This window comes from Phascolarctos cinereus, unplaced genomic scaffold (genome assembly GCF_003287225.1).
Source record: "Phascolarctos cinereus isolate Bilbo 61053 unplaced genomic scaffold, phaCin_HiC Scaffold_1;HRSCAF=81, whole genome shotgun sequence".
NCBI lineage: Eukaryota > Metazoa > Chordata > Mammalia > Diprotodontia > Phascolarctidae > Phascolarctos > Phascolarctos cinereus.
The window spans coordinates 171,566,193-171,591,452 of NW_027555514.1; the positions used below are offsets into that span (position 1 = coordinate 171,566,193).

Sequence of the window (25,260 nt, forward strand, 5' to 3'; positions counted from 1 at the left end):
CTATATAACGAATTTAAAATTAGTTATTTGATTCCCTAAAGGTGAGATCCTATCCAAGAACACTATGAAATTACTTACAAACTGGAAATTAGTCTGGCAATAATTAGGTTTAAACTTCACACATATATATCTAGGGATATATGACTTAGCTATAAAAGTCATATTACAAGCAAATTAAGGAAGCAAAAAAGAGATAATTCAGATTTTATGACCTAACAAAAGATAAAAGATCCCAAAATGGATAATTTTGATTATACAGAATTTAAAAATTTTTATTAAACACTAGTCCTATAGCCCAAAAAGATTTTTAAAAAGGAAGGACTGATATGTACAAAAATATTGTCTTTTTTTTGTAGTGGCAAAGAACTGAAAACTAAGGGGGAGACCATCAATTAAAGAGTGGCTAAACAAATTAGGGCATATGAATAAAGGAATACAATTGAGTCATAAGAGATGACCAAAAAAAAAAAGGTTTCAGAGAAACCTGAGGACTTTAGAAACTAACATGGAATAAAATGAGCAGAACCAGGGAAAAAAAGTGTATATGATAACAATAATATTTTAAAAATAACTAACCTTGTAATACTTAAGAACCAGGATCAGTGCACTGACCACCCGTAATTCCAAACTATTGATATTGAAGAATGCTATCCAAGGCAGAGAGCTGATAGACTCAAGATGAAGAATGAGATGTAGTTTTTTGGATATGACCAATGTGGGAATTTGTTTTGCTTGGCTAAGCATATCTGTTATAAAGGCTTTGCTTTTGCTTTCCTCTTTTTTTTTAATGGGGGAAGGAGTGGGAGAGAAGAAAATAAATACTTGTTAATTGAAAAAAATTTAAGTCCAGGGGTAAAACGGGAAAGGAGAGGAAAAGGGGAAGGAATTGCAGCTGAAGTGCTAACTTCTCATGTCTGGGAAGAAGGAGAAAAATTCTACAAAGAGCTCAGAGTAGACAAAGTAAAAAGTGTTAGAAATTATGGACCAAGAATGAGGAATGAAATAAGTCAAATGTGCATATATTACTACAGTGTACACAAAAGCCACATACACACACACTCATGCATATACACACACACACACACACACACACACATACACGTGTCCGCGTGAGCGTGCATGCACACATATACTATTTACTATATTTGAACAGGGAAGAAATGACTAGTTACTCAAATAGGCATCATTCTTGAAACAGTTTTCAGCATATAGTCAAACCACTTATTAGATTAAAAAAAAACTAATACAAAGCAAGAAGAAATTAGTAAAAGATATGATATACAATTAAACTCCAAATTAGCCTAAACAAGTTGGTGATTCCAAAAAACTGAATATGAACAGAAGAATGGACATCACCAATTACAGCATTTCCAAATACACACATATATAAATAAAACCAACTGACATGAGACTAAAAAAACCTAGAAAGTACTGTAGTTTAAGAAAAACCACTTTACTTGCCTAATAAAAAGACTGCTATCACAGGGAAGGGCAGAACAGATTTAAAATAATATGAACTCATTTATATTGTAGAAGAATGGTAGAATATTATAAGTAGTTTTGCTTTATAAAACAAAACCAAAAAAAAGCAGTGGAACATAAAAACCAATTTGAGAAAAGCTTAGCCAGAGCCCCAATTATGCAAAGTCATCCTGAGGGCATTTAAAGATGAAACTCAAAGGAAAACAACCACCAGAGCACAGATTGAAAAGATTTTCAGAGTTTTTATAACAAGCTCTTTTTCCCATCAAGAAAAAGTGGAGCCTACCAATCCCAGATGTGCCTACACAGCACAAAGAAAATGGCACTAGAACAAAGGTAGGGAAAGTACCTTGACTAGATTGAGTAAACTTAAAAGACATCCTCCTGGAGGTGGCATAATCGTAAGAGTGTGGAGAGAAATGTTCACAGAGGATCAGAAGAGGATATCAAAAGGTGTGGTGAAAAGTGGAAGTCTCAGTGAATCTGGCTTAATGGCTCCACACTACGAGTAAGACAGAGAAACATCTACTTGAAGCGGTCATTCTCCACTGCAGTACAAATAACTGAACTGGAAGCCCTAGCGTACAATCCCAATTCTGCTGCTCTTCATTTCCTACAGTGTTACTTCATCACATTTACACACAGCTTATTCAGCCCTTCCTCAATAAATGGGTATCCCTTTAGTTTCCAGGGCAAGGTTTGCCACCACAAAAAGAGCTTCTGGTAGCATTTTTGTATATAAAGAACCTTCTCTTTCTTTGATCTTTTAGATGCACATCTAGCAGTGGTATAGCTAAGTCAAAGGGCACATACTCTTTATGCATAATTCCAAATTGCTTTACAGAATCCATTCACAGGTCCACTAACAGTGTATCAATATATGTTTTCCCACAGTTCTTCCAGTATCTACCATTTTCCCTCTTTTGCCATCTCTGTCACTGATGAGGGTAAGATGGAATCTCAGAATTGCTTTAATTCACAGTCTCTACTAGAAATTTTGAATGTTTTTTTCATATAGCTCTCAAAAGTTTGGCCTTCTTCCCTTGAGAACTGCCTGTTCATGTCCTTAGACCCTTTATCAACTGGATTGTTTTTGTTTTTGTAATTTGAAACAATTCCTTATACAGTTTGGAAGCAGAAACTTATCAGAGAAACTTCCTGCAAAGATTTTTTTTCCTTTGAATATTAGCATTATTAGATTTGTTTATGCAAAAATTTGAAATTTTATATAACAAAAATGATTGATTTTAATCTATGAGCCTCTATTTCTTGTTTGGTCATGGACTGGTCTTCTGTCCATAGGCAGAAGAAAACTTAATTTACCAAACATTGATTTAGTTACCATTTTCTTGATAACTTAGGGTGGTTTTCTGGTCCAATCTTCTATGATGATAAGCATCCCTCAAAATATTATACAGTCACAGTTTTGTGCTTTAGCTCTTTCCCCATTTCCCCTTAAGGCTCTAAGCTGTCTGTCACTAAAGGTCATTTGTCCAGCTACTACCAGTTCATCCCCCACTTCTAGTTTGCTAGGAAAATAGGTCAGGGGTTAAGAACTGTATGTTAAATAAGAGTCAACAAGTCTGGGTATAAAGTCCTAAGCCATAAAAGTACAGAATTTTAATTAAGGAGCTTTGAAAAAGTTTTTCAATTTCAGGCTATTTCAAGAAATCTATCCTCCATAAGTTCAATATTACTACTATATGCAATACTAAAAATATTCCATCCAGAGAATTAGAAATAAAAATGAGAATTTCAAGTTGAACTCTTAAAATCAGTAAATTCAGAAAACTTGGTGTCAGTTTTTAACTTGAATTACAGATAATAATCCAAATTTATGGTTTAAAATATTACAGTCACTTCATTTGACTACTATGTATTACGGTTCTCTGCTTTTCGCAAAGTTCTGCAAAGTACTTGGGAAAACAGAAATACAATTAAGACAGTGTCCTTGTCTTCTTGGGGCGTACTTTCATGTTTTAACTGGGGATATCTGTAAGAAATATCAGATACTAGCTTTAAGAAAGAACCTTGGAAAAATCCAGGTTAGCTATATTGTCTCCCCTATTCTTAATAAGAAGAAACATTCCAGAACTTACACTACAAATGTATACACACATCAAAATCGAATCTTTCACCATGAATTTTGGAAAGATGAGTTCAATCAATCTTCTAGCAAAGTAGAAAGTGTATAATATAAAGTTCTTCTTTTGAAAAAAGATTCAGTTTTTGTGCAACTATTACTGAAATGTATATATAGATTGATTTTGTAGTTATATACCAATTAGCCAATGGTGAGCTGGAGCCAGTGAGGACTAGCTCAAGAGAGCTGTTACATTGTCAGAAACCTGGAATTTAACTAGAAAGTTGCTCTACACAGCTAATGTGTCTTCAGTTCACTCTTATACAAGTAATATTATTTGTTGCTTTAAAAGAATTCACACACTCCACTTTGAATCTGCTGCCCTGGCTCGTTTCAACTCAATGGAACAAGGTGCCCCTCCCAGGACAAACTCATCACTTCTAAACTCACCGCCATGCTGCTAACACCACCTCCCTCAGCCTCCTCTCCCCTCTGATTAAACGCCATAGCACCAGAACTCCTCTCAATGCCTTACTTTATAGAGGGCAGAGAGAACAGGCAGTGGATAGAGTACCAGGCCTAGAATTAGGAAGACTCTTCCTGAGTTCAAACTGGGCCTCAGACTTTTACTAGCTGTGTGACTGTGGACAAGTCACTTAACCCTGTTCACCTTTGTTTTCCCATCTGTAAAATGAGCTGGAGAAGGAAATGGCAAATCATTCCAGTATTTTTGCCGCGAAAAAACCCAATGGGGTCATGAAGAGCAGGGCACAACTGAAAAATGACCAAATATGGCCTTACAAATAACTTAATCATAAATAGCTGGTGAAAAAAATGCATCATTTTAGGTGAAATGTTAAAACATGAAACTGATTTGAATGAGTTTCAGGATTCTGTAACTAATAATGTAGAATCAGTCAGTTTTCAGTCCTTGTGATTATACAAAAAGCTTTTTAAAAGAGTGTGCACTATTGTAATCAGCAGTGCTAAAGCTGAAAGAGGTTTCAGTTTAATCAATATGATTTAGACAAGGGTGAGAAATCATTTAACAGTAGATCACATTATATTTCATGACAATAAATTTATTGGGAAAAGAGTTAGTGGACTGGGATGCATCTCCATTAATCAAGTCATGGCTGAACTGCAACCATAGGTTGACTACAGATACAAGAATCCAACAAAAAAATCAGTGAATGCATTCTGTGAGAATCAACTGGCTCTATGGAATTTACAATAGAGTGTTGTTTTATTATTGTATCCTACAAATCTTTCCTAACAATAAAACTTAAAATAAACTTGTGCATATATACAAACACACGTATACATATTTGTATGCATGTGTACATCTGCATATACATCTACACATATACATCTACATGTGGCTGTCATTTTTTTCAGTCATGTCTGACCTTCCATGAACCATTTGGGGTTTTGTTGGCAAAGATAATTGGAGTGATTTTGCCTTTTCTTCTCTAGCTCATTTTACAGATAAGGAACTGAGGCAAAAAGAGTTAAGTGATCTGCCCAGGGTCACACAGCTAGTGTCTGAGGCCAAATTTGAATTCATGAAGATGTCTTCCTGATTCCAAGGCCAGTGCTCTATCCACTGCACCACCTAGCCCATACATTTAGATATACACACTCCCTGTCCCACTCCCCAAGCTGGTTGCTAAACATTGACCAGCATATCAATGCAACTAGCTATATTATTGAACTCTTCTTTTTGAAAAAGTATTTGACTGAACAGTTACTAGATACAACTCGGGGACTGCTGCCTTCTACCTGGCACAGTGAGGCTCCTTGTAAAATTCCAAATGAGTTCAGTGGGACACTACTGGGATATGTACAAGTAGTCAGTTTGGTGAAGCACAGTACATGAAGTACTAGTTAGTACAGTTACAGAATAGTGCTAACGACAAGCCAGTGACAGCTTTGCTTACCTTATAAGACAGTTAGCTCACTCCCTTATATATTCCCAGGAGCATTAACCCTAGCCATTGCTTTGGATTGGTACAAATTCATCACTGTTCCTAGGAAGCTGCTCAACAATGTAAAGCAGAGGTGCAGGTATTTTGCCTGTTCAATAATTCCACTAAACGTTCCACATTTTCATGTCTCAAATCTCAACCTCCCAGGAAAATATAATAGGAGCGCTTTATTACTTTATCAAGTGTAAGTTCTATCAATGTGCGCTTACAAGTCTTTTGTGTTTAAGCATTCTTTTGTGGTAGACCAAATGAGTAGCTGTGCTATTTACTGTATGTTGAGTACCTTTCTTACCCTTTTGGAGAGGCCCTGGACATGAATCATATCTCAGCTTTCCGTGATTTTCCTGGGGATCCAGGTAAGGGGGTTTAAAGAGTCAAAGATAATGAGGAAGAATCATGAACCACTCTCTTCTTGGGAGAGGCCAGGCTCACCCCAAAATCCAGTACCTACAGTGTTCAGAGCAGTGGCCCCTTTGTGGGAGAGGGTATTTGCAGTTTCCAGGCCAATACCAGGTCTATTGTCATATAAGACATTTCATATTTAATACAGTTTGCCCCCAAAAGTCTTGCTGCCATAGTTAGCTTAACAGCACAAAACTTTTGGGACACTGTATTTTAGAAGGGAAAATACTGCTAATATCAAAATCTTCTCAGATTCTCTGTTCACTGTATGAGAAGTAACAAGGTTGTGCAGAACACCAATTCCATCATTCTACCACTAACCAGGTGTGACCACAGGCAAACTGCTAACCTCTCCAAGATTCTCTTTCCTCATCTAGACTCTAAATTCTAGAGCATGAAAATATCATCTTCCAGTCTAACTCAAAAGACTCCTCTAAATAAAGCATGTGAAAGTACCCTGTAAAACTGCATAACATATGTAAAATATAGTTATAATTTCAAAAGATTCAAAATTGGGCAGATTACTTAAAAAAAAAAACGAGCCTATCCTGAAATCAAAGGTACCTGGTTTTTCCTTTAATAGATGTTCTCACAAAGCTGTACTTTAGAATTAGGGTTCCTATCTTTTACTCTGGTTGGCCTGAGAGAAGCAAGTCAAATATAAGACTACCCTAACAAAAAAATTAATTAATTAATTAATTAATCATATTAAATTGATCAGAGTCCAAGGACAAAGTTACTTACCCTCTGGTGAAACCTACAAATCCCTTCTCAGAATAAAGTCTTTAAATGCAATTTTTTCCTATCCATGTCCAGACTCCCTGAAATCCAGGGCTTGGTGGACCCCACATCAAGAATCCCAGCTCTAAGGAAAATGCTTAATATTGACTCTTGATTATTCCTACTGCACCTCCCAAACATATAATTAATATAAAAAAATGTGTTTGGCTAGGGAGTGTGAAAGGGTGGTTAAAGAGGAGGGAAACCAGCTTACCTCAATTTTCTCAGCCTCATTTCTTAACAGAAAATTAAGGCTATTTGCTGCAATCTCCTCTTTGTCTCCAAAACCCATAACATCTTCTCTACTTATTATCTTCTATAATCTTGCCTACTTTGATAATAAAGTGGCCCTCTTCCATGCCAATGTCAGCCCCTCTACATTGATTCCATTTTTTCCATCTTGTCAATCATCTCCTCAATCTCTAATCTACAAACTCTCCCTATCTACTGATTCTTTCCCTACTGCCTTCAAGCATGCCCATCTCTCCCATTCTTGAAAACAAAACAAAACCAAAAAACCCTACCCATGCCCTCAAGCTCATCCTTACCTGTCCCCTTCCTCTGCAAACTCTACATTTCTTGGCTCCAGGTTTTTTCTCTCAGTCCTCGATTCTTTGGAACATGGTTTATGACATCACTCAACTGAAACTGTTTTCTACAGTTACCAGTGATCACTAAATTACTAAATCATATGACCTTCCCTCTTTCCACTTGATCCTACTGACAACTCTCTCCTTTCCTCTGAGATTTTGAAATGCTTCATTCCCCTAGTATTCCACCTTAATTTGTGATGACTCCTTCTCAGTCTCTTTTGCTGGTTCATCACACCCCTATGGATGTTCCCCAAGGCTCTGTCCTGGACCCTCTTCTCTTTCTTGACTCTCAGTGACTTTATCAGTTCCATGGACTTAATCATATCCATGCAGGTGATTCATTGATATATCCAGCCTCCAGAGTCCAGCCTCTCCTCCAGCTTCCCTTCCACATCACTGCTTACTCATTGGACATTTCAAATTGGATGTCCTAGACTAGTTATTTCAAACTCACTATGTCTAAAAACAAAAGCCATTATCCCACCTCCCCATCTCCCTACTATTCTGAATGTCCCTATCTCTGCTGAAAGCTCATAACCTCAGTACAACTCATTACTCTCTACTACTCACTCACCAGTCAGTTGTCCATTTCCTGCAATTTCTACCCCTACTTCTTTCGTATCCAACCACTTTATTCTGTTCACATAGACACTGCCTGTGTCACTTCACATCTAGACTATCACAATGGGAATGGCCTTCTAATTGGTCTCCCTGATTCAAGTCTCTCACCACTCCAGTTCATCCTTCTCCAACTATCAGTGATTTTTTTAAGGGCAGATTTGACCATGTAACTACCCTAGTCTAAAAACTCTGGGAGGGCCTCTGTTGCACTCCGCTTTCCCCATCCATGTCTTTCAGCAAGCCATCCATCTGCCGTGCCTGAGGGATGACTACATTCTCTTCTGCTTCATTAGAATCTCTCCTTCCTTCAAGACACAAGCCACTCAAGGACTACCTTCTACATGAAGTCTTGCTTGGTGTCCTCCCAGCTTCTACAGCCCTCCTTCCTCCCTAATCATTGTTTTTATTTACATTTATTCTATTTTAATTTATTCTGTATATATCCTTAGACGTACTCATTTCCCCCAATTCAATGCAAGCTCCTTGAAAAGGACTGCTCTCAGGGCAGCTAGGTGGCGCACTGGATGGAGCACTGGCCCTGAAGTCAGGAGGATGTGATTTCAAATCTGGCCTCAGACCAAACACTTGACACTTACTAGCTGTGTGACCCTGGGCAAGTCACTTAACCCCAATTGCCTAAAGAAAAAAAGAAAAGGATTGTTCTTTGCTGCATCCCCAGTGTCTAGCACGTTAAGTATTTAAAAGGTACCTTGTAGATTGATTTTACCTCCCCCTCCACCCCAAGCTTGAGAAGGGTAGCAGTGTCACAAAGGACATCATGCTGTCTTCAATTCAACCAGGCAAATATTAAGTGGGGAGAGGAAGAGGTATGAGATATGTTCAGAGTATATCACTATTCCCTCTCTACCACACAATATATCCCCATGCAACATTTTTCCATTTAAACAACATGGTCCAAGTTGGTCAGGTTTTCAGTTTAGCCCTCCAACAGTTTACTCATCCCATAATTATCTGAAACATCACCACAAATACTCCTTCAGCATTTTTAATATTAACAATACGATTATTAATGTAATTCAGTTACATGATGGGTTAAATTGTCTGGCTTAGATCCCAAGTACCACTTTAAAACACTGTTTCTCTGGGAAGATGAGCTCCAAATTCTAAACAACCTATTTCCAAACAGACTTTTTATAAAACACAGCTTGCAAACTGAGGACTTGTGTATATTTAGATGATCAGCTTCCTGCTTTGACCATGGCAGGTTTAAAGCACCGATCTGTCTTTCTTCTCCCTCCTCACTGCCAATACATTGGAAACCACCTTCTCTTATTACACACAGAAAATAATTTTGATATTAGGCAAAACAAAATGTAATTAGAAAGGCAAATCTACTATAAAGTAAATCATGCTGCAGTTCAAAACCAAATAAAGGATGTCTGACTTATCTGCATTTTGAAATTCAACATAGTTGTAACTTTTGATAATAGTGGATAATTCTTCCCTTAGCAGAAGTCCAGTCAGCTGGCTGAACTATTGACTGATTATAACCAATTTAGTTCATTTAGATAGATGGAACATATTACATTCATTACCAGTTCACAAATTGAATGCTATTTTTAATTTTGTTCATTCTTTTTAGCCAATTAAAAAAACAAAACAAAAGCACCTCATCAATCAATCAAGCATTTATTATGTGATTACTACAGAAAAGCAGGCAGCAAAGGTGGATAGACCACTGGGCCTGGAGTCAGGAAGACTCACCTTCATGAGTCCAAATACAGCCTCAGCCATTTACTAGCTGTGTGACGGCAGGCAAATCACTTCACCTTGTTCCAATGGTAGACATAATGTGTATATAAACATACATTGTATGCATATATAAATGTACGTGTGTGTGCACACGCGCGTGTGTGTGTGTGTGTGTGTGTGTGTGCTTATACACACACACACACAGATACGCCAGGCACATACAGAGCATACGGAAAGTAAACTTAGAGGAAATCAGGATCAGGAAAGAAGGTGGTACTTGAACTGGGTCTTGGAAGCCAGGGATTCTAAGAGGTCGAAGTGAAGAGAGAGGACATTCAAGACACAGAGGAAACAGCTGAACAGGTGAGAAAGAAATGAGAAATGGAGCATCCTACATGAGGGAAGCCTCGTCAGCCAACATGACCAGACTACAATGCGTACAGAGAGGAGTGATATTGAAGAAGACTATTAAGGCCCAAAAGGGCCAATGCTAAATAAAGGAGTTCATGTGTGAGCCCAGGACTAAGAAAGCCACTGTAGTTTACTGAATTAGGGAGTGACATGACTGTACTCTATGCTTTAGTAAAATCACTTCAGCAGCTGTGTGGAGGATGAAACGGAGTGGGAAGATACCAACTAGCATAGACTTAGTCTCTATCAGTCTTCAAAGGGGGAGCTTACCAGTGGCAGAGGAGCCAAGTGTCTGGAGTCTTATGCTGAATCACAAGAATTTCAGAGTTTGAAAGAACCTCAGAGTTTAGCTCATTAACTGATAGAATGTCAGTGCCTAAAAATACCAAAATTTTCTGTATCACAGGACCCATCCTTTGGCAGTCTGGTGAAATCTATGGACCCTTTCTCAGAGTGTTTTTAAAGGCATCACATAAAATAAGTAAGACAACAAATGAAACCTATTATATTGAAATAAAATTATCAAAATATTTTTTAAAATACTTTTAATTAATAATGTAAAGTATATATCACAGAAAGCACAACAAATGCAAAGAGTGAGGGAAATGGTTTATAAATAAGAAAGCTGTGATCGAGTCTACAGCCCTCATTTTATAAAGGAGAAAGCCCAAAGCAGTGAAGTGGTTTGTTTCTGGTCAAAAAATTCCTTGAAGTATCTCAATTGGGATTCAAACACAAAGCTTTTACCGCCAATTCCCAGCTGTCTTTGTATCATCCCAGGCTAACTCTCTGGGAGTATATCTTTTTAATCTCCCATTATGACTAACACAGTCCCCTGCACAAAAGAAGTTCTTCTTAAATGGTTGTTGAGTGAATAGTGAACACAGCACACAAATTTCTTGTTACTTGTGGGGTTGAAGGAATCATTTACATTTTCTTTCCTGGATACAATTCATGCCTAGATTAAGTTTCTGTGATTAAAAAGTTAGGTTGAAAGAACTGAAGTTCATACATAAGACTTCATTTCATAAAGAAACTTCTGGGATTAGGAAGAAGCTACATATAGACAGCATACTAAACACTATTAACAAAGGATTGAGTAGATGGACGGTAGATGGAGCCAAAAAAAAATTCGGTGAAGAAAGTAATGTATCACTAACACAAGGAAAATAAAAATTGGGTATGTAGGAAATGGGTGTAATTTTCAAGGAGAGATAAAAAAAGACAAGATTAACGTTAACTGAGATGAGAATGGAATTTGTTTATGTTTGATTAAAAGGGACAATTTGTTTCTTCCCCAAACACCTTAATGACAAGAGATATAGAACTGTCTCTCAAAAAAAAAAAAAGAATCTTAATGAAGTGAAAAGAGCCCGGGAGAGTCAAAAGTTTTCTATAAGACCTATATTAAGGAAACTGCAATGGTTTTATACAAGAAAATGTGGAGGGGTAGGGGTGGACAAAGCTAATTGTACAATGACTTTTAAAGACTTCAAAAATACTTTAAATTAAAATAATGTAGAGTACATATAACAGAAAGCACAATAAATGGAAAGAGAGAAATGGATTATAAATAAGATCTTATTATTCCTAATATGAAGTTGCTTTGATTTACCTCTTCAAAAGCAATGAATATTAGATCCTCTAGATCCTCCTCATAATACTGCCAAATTTTACCTTCAAAGTGACAAGATATCCAAAATTTATTTGGGGGAATTTCTGCAACTGAGTTAATTAGGCATGGGATATAAATTAGTAAAGGCTTTTATCATTCATTGACTAGGAGTAACAAAGAATTGTAAGACTCTAAGGACTAGGGGAGACATCATTTAATCCATGGGTTCTCAAAGGATGGTCCAGAGATTCCTGGGAGTCCTTGAGATACTCTCAGGAAGTCCTCAAGGTCAAAACTATTTTTATAATATCGCTATCTTTTAATTTTGAATATGGTAAATATCAATAGATACGACCCACATAAACAAAAGCTCTTAGGGCAGGGGGTGGGGTGCTCCTCAAGGCTCCCTAAGAGCACAAAAGAGGTTCTGAGACCAAAAAGTTTGAGAACCATTGATCTAACCAGACCTTCATTTCACAGATGAGAAAACTGAGGCAAACAGCCAGGAAGTGTCTGAGGCCAGATATGAAACCTTCATTTTACAAATTAAGAAATTAAAGCCCAGAAATGTCTAGTGACTTGTGCAAAGTCACATAAAATTTTACAATCAGCCTTCACCACCATCCTCCAACAGCCTCTCACCTTGGTAGATCCCTCCATACCTGCAGTCCCTTCTTCTGATTGTCCAGTTCCTCCCAGAACCTCCATTTTCAAGAAGGTAAAGTGTATTCACTGTATATTCAGCTATATCCACTCTTTCATTTCCCTCTGGGTTCCATCCCTGACTCTCCCACCTTCTTAGAGGGGGAAAGTACCTTCTCTCCCCATCCCCTCATTTTCAGCTTTCTTTTTTGTATCATCTTCCCCCATTAGAAGATTAGTTCCTTGAAGGTAGAAGTAGAAACTGTCTTCTTGCTTCTATTTGTATTCCCAGTGTTCAGTACAGTGCCTAGTACACTAGTAGATACTTGATAAATCCTTGTGGATTTGCCTAGACTAAGCCTATCCAGACATTAAGAGAATTCAAGTTTCTATACTCTCTTATATATGCACACAAATCTAAATTAACACTAAAATCTTGAGATTTTTAAATAGTGCTTTAGGTTTGCAAAAGTTGGCAAAGCACTTTATATATGCTATTTCATTTAATCTTCACAAGAACCATGAAGCATATTATTATCCCCATTTTGCAAGTGAGGAAACTGAGGCACATGGACATTAAATGACTTGTCCAGGATCACACAGCCAATAAGCACGTGGGGAAGGGTTGAATTACACAGAACAAAACTAAAAGTCAATATGAAAGTATGTGATGTCTTCCCACAATCTTTCCAAAGTCTATTTTCACTCTATTTCTTCTAACAATTAGAGTCCTACAAAAGTGGGATTGAACATGTGAAGAGGTTGTGGGAAGCTGGATCACCACTTAGCAGCTATGTTATAGTGAGGATTCTTTTCAGGTGTGAGTCCGACCAGGTTGCAAGGAAGGTTCCTTCCAAGTCTGACTCTGTGATTCTTTGAGAACCACCAAAAGAAGAATCAATACTTAGGATAATGAATATTAAATCGTGTCAAAATCAGACACTTTAACACTGAAAATTTGGGTGGGAATTCAAAATATCACTGCCTCAGAATCTCCTAAATATTCCCAATAACCTTCTATAATTATTATCTAGAGGATAAGTAAAATAAAGAACAGAACATGTAGTTAGTGACTGAATTTATCTGAGGTAGGTTGGGTGCCCTTATAATCCCATAAGTCTAAGGAGCTATGAGTAAAATTTCTTTACCAAAGCACATTATTAGCTCTCAATTAATAATCTTTGACAGTTGCCTGGGGCACTGAGAAGTTAAAAGACTGGTCCGAGGTTTCAGGCAGTAAGTGTCGAAGTCAAGCTTTTTGTCCATTACTCCATGCTGCCTGTCTCCTGATAACAGATATCAGACCCAATTTATCCTGTGTACACGGGGCAATCACCAGTCATCTTGACCTATACCTTGACACTGGACTCTGAAAGAGAAAGTAAGGCTGATGACTTTGCACAGCTCTGTCTCACTCAAATCCAATTCACTTGCAAGTCAAGACATCACCCTCCTGATGTCATTGGTCCTCTTTGAGAATGAAGGACAAACAACAACCATCCCATATACATCTTCTTTATACATAGTTGTTGCATATCATCTCCCCTGTTAGACTGTGAGCTCCCCAAGAGCATGGACTGGTTTTTTGTTGGTTTTGCCTCTGTATCACCAGTGCTTAGCACAGTGTCTGGCCCATCTGGCACTTAGTAGGGGCTTAATAAATACTAGTTGAGTGATAATGGAAAGGTTGGAAATTACAATCTTCTAATGGTCACTTTTACCCCCTGAAATATAAAAATTTAATATACAAATATATAGTATCAGAGCCATGCCCAGAGGGTACTAGCTTGAGTTAAATAGCAGTCAATCAATTAACAAGAAATTATCAAACACCTCCATGCCAGGTACTGCTCTAGAATGAATATAAAAACTAAAATGAACAGTAATTGGCTTCAAGGAGCTTATGTTCTACTGGAGAAGACAACATGTGCATATATGTAGAAAAGCAGATATACAAATATGAGATATGAACTGTATATGTGTGTGTGTGTGTGTGTGTGTATATATATATATATATATATAGTACAAATGTCTATTTATACATCCTACACACACACATATATACATACATACACAGAGGAAAAAAAGAGAGAAGCATTACCTTTTCCTACTCCCAATCAGGTTTATACAGTAAAATCAGACTAAAATCAACACAAAAAAGCAGGCATAATTGGAGTGGGGAGGCCCAGTTCCACTTGCATATGGGGATGGAGGTTTGTAGGCTAACTGTATCTATAAAAGCCTCAGGCAGTCTGTCTTTTTTCTTTCTTTTCAATATGGAGACAGCACAGAAACTCACCTTCTCCTCTACCATCTGCCTCTGTAATCACTGCCCTATGCCAAGGCACCCCATTCATCATTCCCTAGGGATTGATCTGTATAGAGCACTGACAAATTGTTAAAGGGGTCTACTGTATCTTCCAAGTTTCACTGAAACTGGATACGTTTTTTTTAAAGGAATTGGCAATCATTCAGGGAATAGGGTAAAAATTCTGATGGGGGAGTTGATTTGTAACAAGTACAAATGACATTATTAAACTCATTAAGTTAGTTAGGATTTAGGAATTCCAATGTGAAATGTTTACATTTTCAAATAGAGAGTAACATTCTGAATTATCGAAGTTGGAGTTGTGACCATGCATATATCATCAGCCAGTAAGTCAACTAGCATTTATTCAATACCTATGATGTGCCAGGCACTATGCTAAGTGCAGAGGATACAAAGAAAAAAATTTTTTTAAAAGTGGCTTCTCTCAAAAAGCTCACAGTCTAATGGGAGAGATAACACACAAACATGTATGTTCAATCAAGCTATATACAGGATAAATTGGGAATAAGCTCAGAGGGAAGACATAAACATTAGGAAAGACTGGAAACACTTTTCACAGAAGATGGGCCTTTAGCTAACACCTGAAGAAAGCCAGGGAAGTCAGAAGGTACAGACAGAGGAGAAAGTTCAAGGCGTGGAGGACATGTGATGGATAGTTATGTCAACTGTCTTAGCCTCTAAAAACTGGCTGCAGAGTGATGAACTTCCAACTCCAGCATTTCTCATTTACCATCTAATAAGTTATAAAGGGGTTATATTCTGCATTAGTGTGGAAATATGCACGTCAAAAATATTACAAATCCCTGATGTATTAAAGAAATATGTTTGTGATGCAGAGGAAGTGTTCCAAAGTATTTGCTGAAATGAAACATACGTACAATGCAGCAAAATGAATTTATGTTACTTTGCAAAGGCATAGTCAGTCAGACCCTCATCTGGCATTTATGAAGTGCCTATTACTTGTCAGACACTGTGCTAAGCTCTGAGGATACAAAAGAAGGCAAACCACCACCACCACCACCGCTGCAAAGACAAACAGTCCTTGCTCTCAGAGAGTTCACAGTCAAATGAGTCAGGAGACCTGATCTCAGATCCTACCTCAGAAACTTATTAGTTATGTGACCCTGAACAAGTCACCTCACCCCAGTGCCTTGGTTTCCTAATCTGTAAAATGAAGACACTATCTACCTCATAGAATTCATGAGGCAAAAGTCCTTTGTAAATTTTAAAATGTGAGCAAATGTGAGCCTATTAGTATCAATCACAGGAGCTTCAGTCTTCTTGTTCCTAGGAGAAGCAAAATTCTGAGCGTTTGACATCTATTCTGCTAGTGTTGATGCCAGTAATAAAAACGAGGAATATATCTCCTATAGGTAGCCCATTTAAAAACAGCTCTCCTTCATAGTTATACCCTTTTCTATGATAAAATGGATTAAATAGTTCTCTACTTTCTCTAGCTTAAATATCTCAAATCTTAAAAGATTTAAATGTCATTGGAAGTAGAATTCTTCCTTCTGCCATCATTTTCTTCCACTGCCTTCCTTTGGAGTCTGTCACTAAGCAATCAACAGCTAACACGTGTTATCATATAACAAATGTGTAAAATAATATGCCACAGTTCAGACCTTTTCTTTCAGTAATTTTGGACTATAAAAAAGCAGCATAATTACTTTAATGATGTACTTAGGGAAAGGATTATCTAGAAGAGAAATCAAGGGTAACACTAATTAAAAGGTACCTCAATTCATAACTGCGCAATTAAATTTTCTATATCAGGTTTTCCCCCTTAAAAACTGCAAAACATATTTCATGTTATCTATGTTACTAGCAAAGAGTTAACATGTGAGAATATCAATCTGGCCCCTGCATTAAGACACAAAGATAAAAATGTCAAAGATGGCCATTCAGATGCGATAACTGAGTCTGCTGTACACTGCCAGGAATGTTTTAAATTCTCTTTACATCCTAAGCTCTGATATCTAGTTAGTATAGATGAGCATGTCAAGTGGGACAGGTTAGTAACAAATGAAAAAAATGAAAAAAAAACCAGCTTGAATTTGTCAATTACACCATATCCCCTATCCCACCCTCATTGACCTTGAAATCATTTGAATGGTTCTAACTATGCTTAGATATGCTGTCCTAATACTCTAGAGCAAATGACAAGGCAATTATGCCTTGACTGACAAAGTATCAAAAGAATTATGATTATTCTACCAAACAGATGTTTGTCCCCCACCCTCCTGGCATTCATCCCCACAGCAATATGAGAATTGCCTTATTTTAGGGAAAGGCAATTATAAAAGGCATTGAACTTGGAGTTAAATGAGCTGGCCTCAAATTCAGATTCTACCATTTCTATATACATGCCAATGGTTAAGTAACTTCTCATCTCTGGGTGTCACGGATTTACCATTTGCCTGATACAGTGAATAGGATCACTGGCTCTCATGTCAGAGGACCTGAGCTTAAGTCCTATCTGTAATGGCTACTACCTGTGTGATTTGTGGCAGATCACTTAAAGTCCCTGGAAACCAGGTTCTCCATCTGTCAAATAAGGAGGTTGGATGACATGGTCTCTGAGGTTCCTAAATCTATGTTCCTATATAGACCACAGAAGACTTAGTCTAGATGACCTCTAAAATATGAACAAATCACATCTCTCAGCCTTAGTTTCTTCATTTATAAAATGGGGATAAAAATGAAAAACAGCAACTACCCCACAGGGCAGTTGTGATACATATCCATATATACATATACACAGGTGTGTATACATATAGACAGAAATAGATAAGACATAGATAGACATACAGATAGACAGATGGTTTGGAAACATTGTTGTTCAGTAGTATCTGACTCTTCCTGATCCCATTTGGGGTTTTCTTGGCAAAGAAACTAGAGTGGTTTGCCATTTCCTTCTCCAGCTCATTTTACAGATGAGGAAACAGGGTGGGGAGGAGAAAAGGGGTAAACAAGGTTAAATGACTTCCCCTGAGTTACACTGCTAATAAGTGTCTAAGACAGAATTTGAATTCAGGTCTTTCTGACTTCACGCTCTGCACTCTCTCCACTTCACCTCCTAGCTGCCTCTTAAAGTATTATATAAACAGCTGTTATTATCCCCACCACCACCACCACTATCAGTTTATGGGTCTATAAAATCCTAAAGACCTCAAGAAAGACACTTAACTCTCTCTGTCTCAGTTTCTTCTTTCTGTAAAGTGAAAGGACTAGACTCAATTCCTCTAAGATCCTTTTCACCTCTAAATTCAGGATTCTATGGACTGTTGATCAACTCTCAGGATGTTTGTGACATCCACTACAAAAAGTTAGCCACCATTGTACAGAGGTACCAAAGGCCATGCTTTAAGTTACCTAAAAAATTTCAGCACCTAAAAAAGCAAACAGGAAATGAATGTATATGCACACAAATTTTTTTAAATCTGCAATGCCCAAATATTTATTGAATTTCACATTTCTTAAAAATAAAACAGGACATACTACAAATATTTTCTCTCTTTTGAAATATCCAAGGAGATATGTATGTTAATGTATAGCTTTTACCTACAGCACTTTGAACCTTTACAATGCAATTCAAACACACTAATCATTTCTATAAAATACTTTGATTTACTGCCTCATACCTCTGTCCCAAGACTTGAAAAGCTTTTAACTAGAAGATCCTAGGAAAACTTCCCTCTTTATTATCATAATTGTACCTCTTACATTCCTGTTTTGAAAACCCTAGAAGGAAAAAAACTGAGAAAGGGAGAGATTTTCTTAAATCTGTATAAACTCCATTACAAACTGTATTCTCCTGTGTTTGAGCTTTCAGATGTAACTGTTTCATTCTACCTCGGCCAAACCCCCAAATAATAAGATGAAAGTCAACATTATCAGAGGCTACAAAATGATAAAATTCATAGGTACCACTCTTTTCTTCCAAGGAAGGAGGAAAGGGACTGGCTGAGTTAAAAGTGGAAAGCAATTGATATTTACTTATCAACATCTTTGCATTGCCTGCTATTCATCTTATCCCGGCAAGGGTCCGAGATTATCTGAGGTACTGAAGTAAACTGCATGATGTTTAGAATGCATTCAGCCACACCACACATTCCCCTCCCCTTCATACCATGTAGCAATTGTCAACATAATCCAACGCAAATTGAACACATAAAAATCTCAGCCTGCTGGAGCCTACTATCAGAATCCCTTTACAGAACGTTTTGTTTGTTTTGTATTAAGGATGCCTCCTGGGGACAAGTAGATCTAGTCAAAAATTATAATGGCATAGTGTAAAAAAAAAATTTTAAAGCGATACATGTTATGGCTGTCATAAAGCCTACTATGAGAAAATGGTTTTTTTTTACTTAATACTTTAAAAATTTTTTCATGATTTTTTTCAAATCATAGATTTAGAGCTTTTACAGATAAAGAAACTGAGACCCAGAAAGAAAAAGTGACTTGCCCAAGGTCACACATGTAGGTAGTAAAGTGGCAGTGCTAGTTTTAGAACCACGATCTCGTGACCTAGCGTTCTTCCCACTCCAGCACAATATCTCCCCAAATGCCCTACCTACTTTGACAGGTGTAAGTCGCTACTAAAATGCTTACTATCTTCTTCCTTTCTCTACTCATAAACGTAAGCTGCAATGCTGACCTGCACAGCTGAGTTACTCGAAATACCATTTAATACGAAGAGAACGTAGTGGATGATTAGCCACACCAGGCGGTTACACCAACCGAAAATGTAGTTTGTTTCTTTTTGGAAAAACCGACATAAAGAATCTACATATTCGACTTAAGAGTATCCTCGGCTGTACCAAGCAAGGATCAAATCTAACCGAAATGTGTCATCTTGCTATCTGCAATGTACTATTTACCCTTTTAAATCCCATACGGATTTACTTTTAATGTCTCTCCTACTTTATCTTTGCTCAGTAGGACTCAAGGCTGGGTGGGGCGTAGTACAGAAAGACACTTTTTTTTTTAACAATGGACAACGAAACATTATCATTTGAGAACAAGTAGTAATACTCCACTAACCCGCCTTACGAGTAAAAAATAAATCTGATTTCCGTGGGGGGTGAAAATCCAAGAAGTGAGAGTCCCATTCCATAGTTGAGCAAAAAGTGGCCTCTAAACTCTGTCTCCAAGGACACAGGCTCAGGGTTAGGGGGTGGGGGGCGACCTTGTACTTTTCTGAAAAGTATGTACGTGGCTGATCAAATTCAAAACGAAAGAAGAGAGAAGGTGAGGAAGGAGGTGAAAAGGGGTGAGGGGAGGCAGAAAGAGTAAAAGAAACAGAAGGTGGAGAAAGAGAAAAATGAGGGGGCGGGGAAGAGAAGGAACCCGGAGAGGAAGCAGGAGGTTTGGAGAAAGAAAGAGGAGGAAGAAGAGGAGGAGGGGTGGAAGGCCCATTAAGAAATCTTCTGAGCAAACTAAAGTTGATACTTACAGTTCTGCAACTGCAACGTCCCCGTGGGCTGCAGAACGGAGCCGAGTGAAGCCGTGTAGGGCAGCAGTGGGGCACGGGGTACTCAGGCGGCTCCGGGGAGCCCGGGCTGCTACAAAGCTCCTTTGCTTGCCCGGGTGGCGGCGACCGCTGCGGCTGGGGCAGCCCGGCACTCTCCTCCTCCTCCAGCCGCTGTTGCTCAGGCTCTGCTCTTCTCCAGCCGGCGAGTCCCTCCAAGGCTGTAGCACCGGCTTCTCCTCTCCTCCTGGAGCAGAGCTGGGGACTTTGAGGAGGGGGACCCACGAAGCACACACGCCTCACATCCACGGAATGTGTATGTGTGCGAACGCAATCTGTGGTCCGTGCGTGGGGAAGAACCTCCCCACCACCACTACCTCCAGTCCGGGTGAAACGAGGAGGGCTAAACCACCCGAGCTGCTGCGGCAGCGCAGCAGCGCAGTGGACAGGAGGGGGGCAGCTGCCGCCGCTGTTTTGCAGCTGGGATCAAGCAAGGGGGCGGGAGGTAGAGTCTGCGTCTGTCTGTAGCTCTGGGGGCTGTGCACCAGCAACAGCCTCGCAGGGGCTGCGGAGCAGCGCGGCTCCTCCCCCTTCGCCTGGCGCGCGCTTGTGTGAGTGTGAGAGTGTGTGTGTGTGCGTGTGTGTGTGTTTGTGTGGGCGCGCGCACCTCCTGCGGCCTTTCGCTCTCTCTGGTTACAGTAACTGCTTTCTGCCTCTCTCTCTCTGTCTCTCTCTGTCTCTCTCTCTCTGTCTGTCTCTCTCTCTCTCTGTCTCTCTCTCTCTCTCTCTCTCTCTGTCTCTCTCTCTCTCTCTCTCTCTCTCTCTCTCTCTCTCTCTCTCTCTCTCTCTCTCTCTCTCTCTCTCTCTCTCTCTCTCTCTCTCTCTCTCTCTCTCTCTCTCTCTCTCTTCCTATCCTCTGGGCCCTCTCTCCCTCTCCTTTGCCAGGAGATACATTGTAACGGAACTGGGACACCAGGCGCTGCATTGTGGGAGCTTTTAAAGCAGCAGCAGAAGAAGCCAATCACACCAACTCTTCCCCCATTTCCCCCTCCTCCCCCCACCCCCGTCTTACACATACACATCTCTCATTTCAACTTTCTTCAAGCGTCTCTACTACACACTCCTCTGCAGCTGAGCCCCACAACCAAAACACATCCCCCCACCTTACACACCTCCCCACCCCCCATCCCAGCCAAGTTCAAGTTTCCATCGCTGGGTCTCAAGCTGTGGCACCTCGTGAATAGGAGAGCCAGATTTCCCCGAAATGATGTGTGCTATCGATGATAAATGTCTTATTGAAACTCACGAGAGCAAAATCTTCCATCGCCAGAGGGTTATTAAAACTTCCCTCTAAATTAACTCCCGAATGCAGAGACTTCTTCAACACTTTTACAAATACTCACTTCCAAACCTCCTAGAACTGAATCTGAATTGTTTTTCATCTGGAATGACTATGATTCAGTCTTCGTCCTCTACAAACAGGCAATGAATGAGGCAGGAAGGAAAAACATGCACAAAGAATGAATCAGACATGAGTAACAAAACTTCTGAGATATAGAGGAATGTTATTTTTTTTCTTTCTTCTCACCAAACTTACTCTGAATGAGCAAAAATGCATGGGAAGAAAATGTTTATCATTAGAAGATTTGAATGTGCTATTGTTATTATTCATTTTTCTTTTTTAAAACATGTTTCAATCAACCAAGCATGAGATGATATATGTAAAATCTTCTGCAAAACTTAAAGCCGAAATGTTAGCTATTATTGTGGCAGTTGGTGGTGTTAGGCAGCTCGATGGTACGGTAGAAAGAATGTTGGTCCTCTAGCTAAGAATATCTGCGTTCAGGTTCTCTCTTAGGCACAATTGCTGTAGACCTGGGCAAAGTCACTCAACCTTTCTGCCTCAGTTTCCTCATCTATAAAAAAGGGGGGGGTGTAATAATAACACTTACTTCCCAAGGTTGTTGAGAAGATTAAATGTAACATTTGCAAAGCACTTTGAAAATCTCCATTTCTCTCCTCTGACACTGGGCCCATCCTGGTGTAGGCCCTCATCATGCCAGAGCTATTGTAATAACTTGCTGACTTATTTTTCTGCTTCATACCTCTCCCCATCCTTTTCATCTTTACTCAGCTGTCAGACTGATCTTTCTAAAGCACAAGTTTGACAATGGCCTCATCCTACTCAATAAGCTCCAGTGACTCCCCATCACCCCCAAATTCAAATATAAAATGCTCTGTTTGGCATTAAGAGCTCTTTATAACTTTACCCTCTCCTACTTATCCAGTCTTCTTATACCCTAGGTGCTTTTCCTTCCACAAGACACTCCGTCTGGTGAGTCTGCATTTTCACCAGTGCCAAAAATTCTCTTCTTCCTCGTTTCTACCTCTTGGCTTTCTTCAAGTCTCAGCTAAAATCTCACCTACAAGAAACTTTTCCATATCCCCCTTAATGCTAGTGCCTTTCCTCTGAGATTATCTCCAATTAATCCTATATGTATTTTATTTGTACATAGTTGTGTGCACATTGTCTACCACTATTAAACTGTAAAATTCTTGAGAAGAAGATGGAAGTGGTTTTGTATGTTTTGGAGGTGGGTTTTTTTTTTGTCTTCCACTGGTGTTCTCCTGATGTCAAGAGAAAATGAAGACTAATCCAAGCATGTTGTATGGCTCCTTAGTGATGAACATATGGGAGGTTACAGACAGGAAGAAGAAACATACAAATAGATGAGGTTCCTTTGAGTAAATTGTATAATTCTCCTGACAGTAGATATTTTATGGGGGGGAAATTATTCAAGCAGTCATATTACCTGACATTTCTATAGTACTTGGAAAGTGCTGTATACACATTGTCTCACAACAGCCTTATGGGGTATGTACTAAAGTTATTATTCTCCTATTTTTATAGATGAATAAACTGAAATTCAGATTGGTTAAGCGTCTTGCTCATGGTTATACAGCTAGAAAACATCCGAGGTATGATTTGAATTTATCTCTCCTAATTCAAAATTCGTTGCTCTTTTCACTTCTAGTGTAGTGAGAGGGAAACCTAGGCAATCCTTTCTATCCTTAGTAAGTCTACTCAAAGAACTCTGGCCAATTGTTATTTATAATTCCTTTTCATTTCTGAACACAGGAACATTCACATCTCATCAGCTACTATTATTAAGTTCTGAAAAAAGTTTTTGCTACTACTTCTGATGAAAAAAATTGTGGGTGTGTTTTTTTTTTAAATTAGAATTATAGGATTTAAAAGCTATAAAGGAACTAACAGATTATTTGATCCAAACTTCATTTTATAGTTGAGGAACTTGAAGGCCAAAGAGGATAAGTGATTTGCTGAGGGTTACACAGATAGTAAGTTATATAGCCAGGTTTCAAACTCCAGTTCCTGCAATTCTAAACCCTAAGTACTTTCCCCTGATACCTTCCCTGCTCCCTTATTCTATCCCCATTTTAATTTGGGGTCATAAAAATGAGTATTTGAGGAAGACTATAAAGAAACATGGTGATCTCAATCTTTCAATACTTTGAGAAGAAGTGATTCTGTTGGTGTGGGGAATACCTATATCAACACAAATCTCAACCCCTTTATGACTTAGTAGACAATCTTTCAGAGTTGATCTGGCTTTAAAAATCATCACCCATAGCCATCCTGGTGGTTAGCTTCTCCAAACCTAGTTAGGCCAGGCCACAGATAACAGATAGGCAGTTTGTCCTTGGAATCTGGTATATTCAAGAATAATTAACAAAAGGGCAAATCTTGCCCAGGAACTGAGGCACTCTATGAGATCTATAAGTCCCATGATTTATTTGGACAGTGTAGAAAGAGGGTTTTTTTTAAACCATCAAGAGTTCTTAAGTTGGCAAGAACTTCAAATAATTAAAAAAGATTGGTAAAGGGTTTATTTTTCCTCTTGAAGGGAAAAAAGGGTGCACTTTATTCCCCAAATGAAAGGCAACAATTTTTTTTAAATGTTCATAAGCCAAAAAAAAAAATTCCTCTCTGCCTGAACAATTTATCTTTCTTAAATAAAGGAGTATATTGAATACAAGTGGAAGTACAAATCATAAAGGAAAATTAATAGTAAATGGTTGTAGTAAATGTAATCTAGCCGAATGGATTTAGTAGAAGAGTTTCAACTATGTTTCTGACCTTATTTAGGGTAGAAGTTTCCTAAGAGGATAATCCTATGGAAATTGAAATGGTCTTTGTGCTTTTGTTGTTAGTTAAAATAATTGATTCAGTCAGGAAAGATTAAATACAAGGGACTGTACAAGAGCCTATAATAGGATAAGCATGTTAGGCAAAAATTTGCTTGGGGCTCCAGATATTAGTCAAGTTGAAGAGCTGATCATCCTTGTCTATCTACCATGATCTTTGCAAATTGAAGCACCACAATTTCATAAATGAAATGCTTAGTTTCTTTTAAAATTTTTTTAAATTAATTTTAAACAAATACAAGATGAATAAAGAAAAAAAAATCTTTCCATGTACACAACAGAACATAGGAGAGGATTCAATATAAAACAATAGATTTCCATTTCAAGAAAACGTATGTAATAAATACTATACATTGTTTTCAAAGCTACTCAGCGTTTCTGTGCTTCCTTCTAGGTTTTCTTTTGTTCTCTGCTATAAACTTTTTATTTTTTTTCCTTCCCTTTCCTGTCCCTCACCCTAGAGAAAGCTATAATTAATTTCAATATACATATACATACATATGTATAAACATACACACATATACACATATTTCTATGTAGATATAGATATATGTAAGATGATACTATGCATATTTCTATTTCTCAGTTCTTTCTCTGAAGGTAGATAGCATCTTCCTTCATCAACCAACATATCATTTCTTAAATCACAGTAGTATTCCTTCACAATAATATACACACAGCTTGTTTAGCATTCCCCAATTGAAGGGCATCTATTATTTTAGTTAATCTGATAGGTGTAAGATGATATTTCAAAGATGTTTTAATTTGCATTTCTCTAATCGATAATGGTTGCATTTTTTTCCATGTGATTATATTTAGTTTTGATTTCCTCATCCAAAAATTACCTCTTCATATCCCTTGACCATTTATCAATTGGAGTATGACATGTATTCTTATAAAT

The 25,260-nt window shown here is 38.2% G+C and overlaps 1 protein-coding gene across 3 annotated transcripts in view; it reads right to left on the reverse strand.

Annotated features, from left to right (window-relative positions):
* The window catches only part of RASSF8 (Ras association domain family member 8), a 111,852-nt gene extending 90,823 nt beyond the window's left edge, over positions 1-21,029 (reverse strand). For 2 of the 3 annotated variants that reach the window (XM_020965084.2, XM_020965082.2), the window contains exon 1: positions 20,118-21,029. The gene's annotated coding sequence lies outside the window, so the exon portion shown is untranslated. The remainder of the gene's footprint in view (positions 1-20,117) is intronic. The other variant, XM_020965081.2, reaches the window with a different exon arrangement.
* Between the last annotated feature and the right edge of the window lie 4,231 nt (positions 21,030-25,260).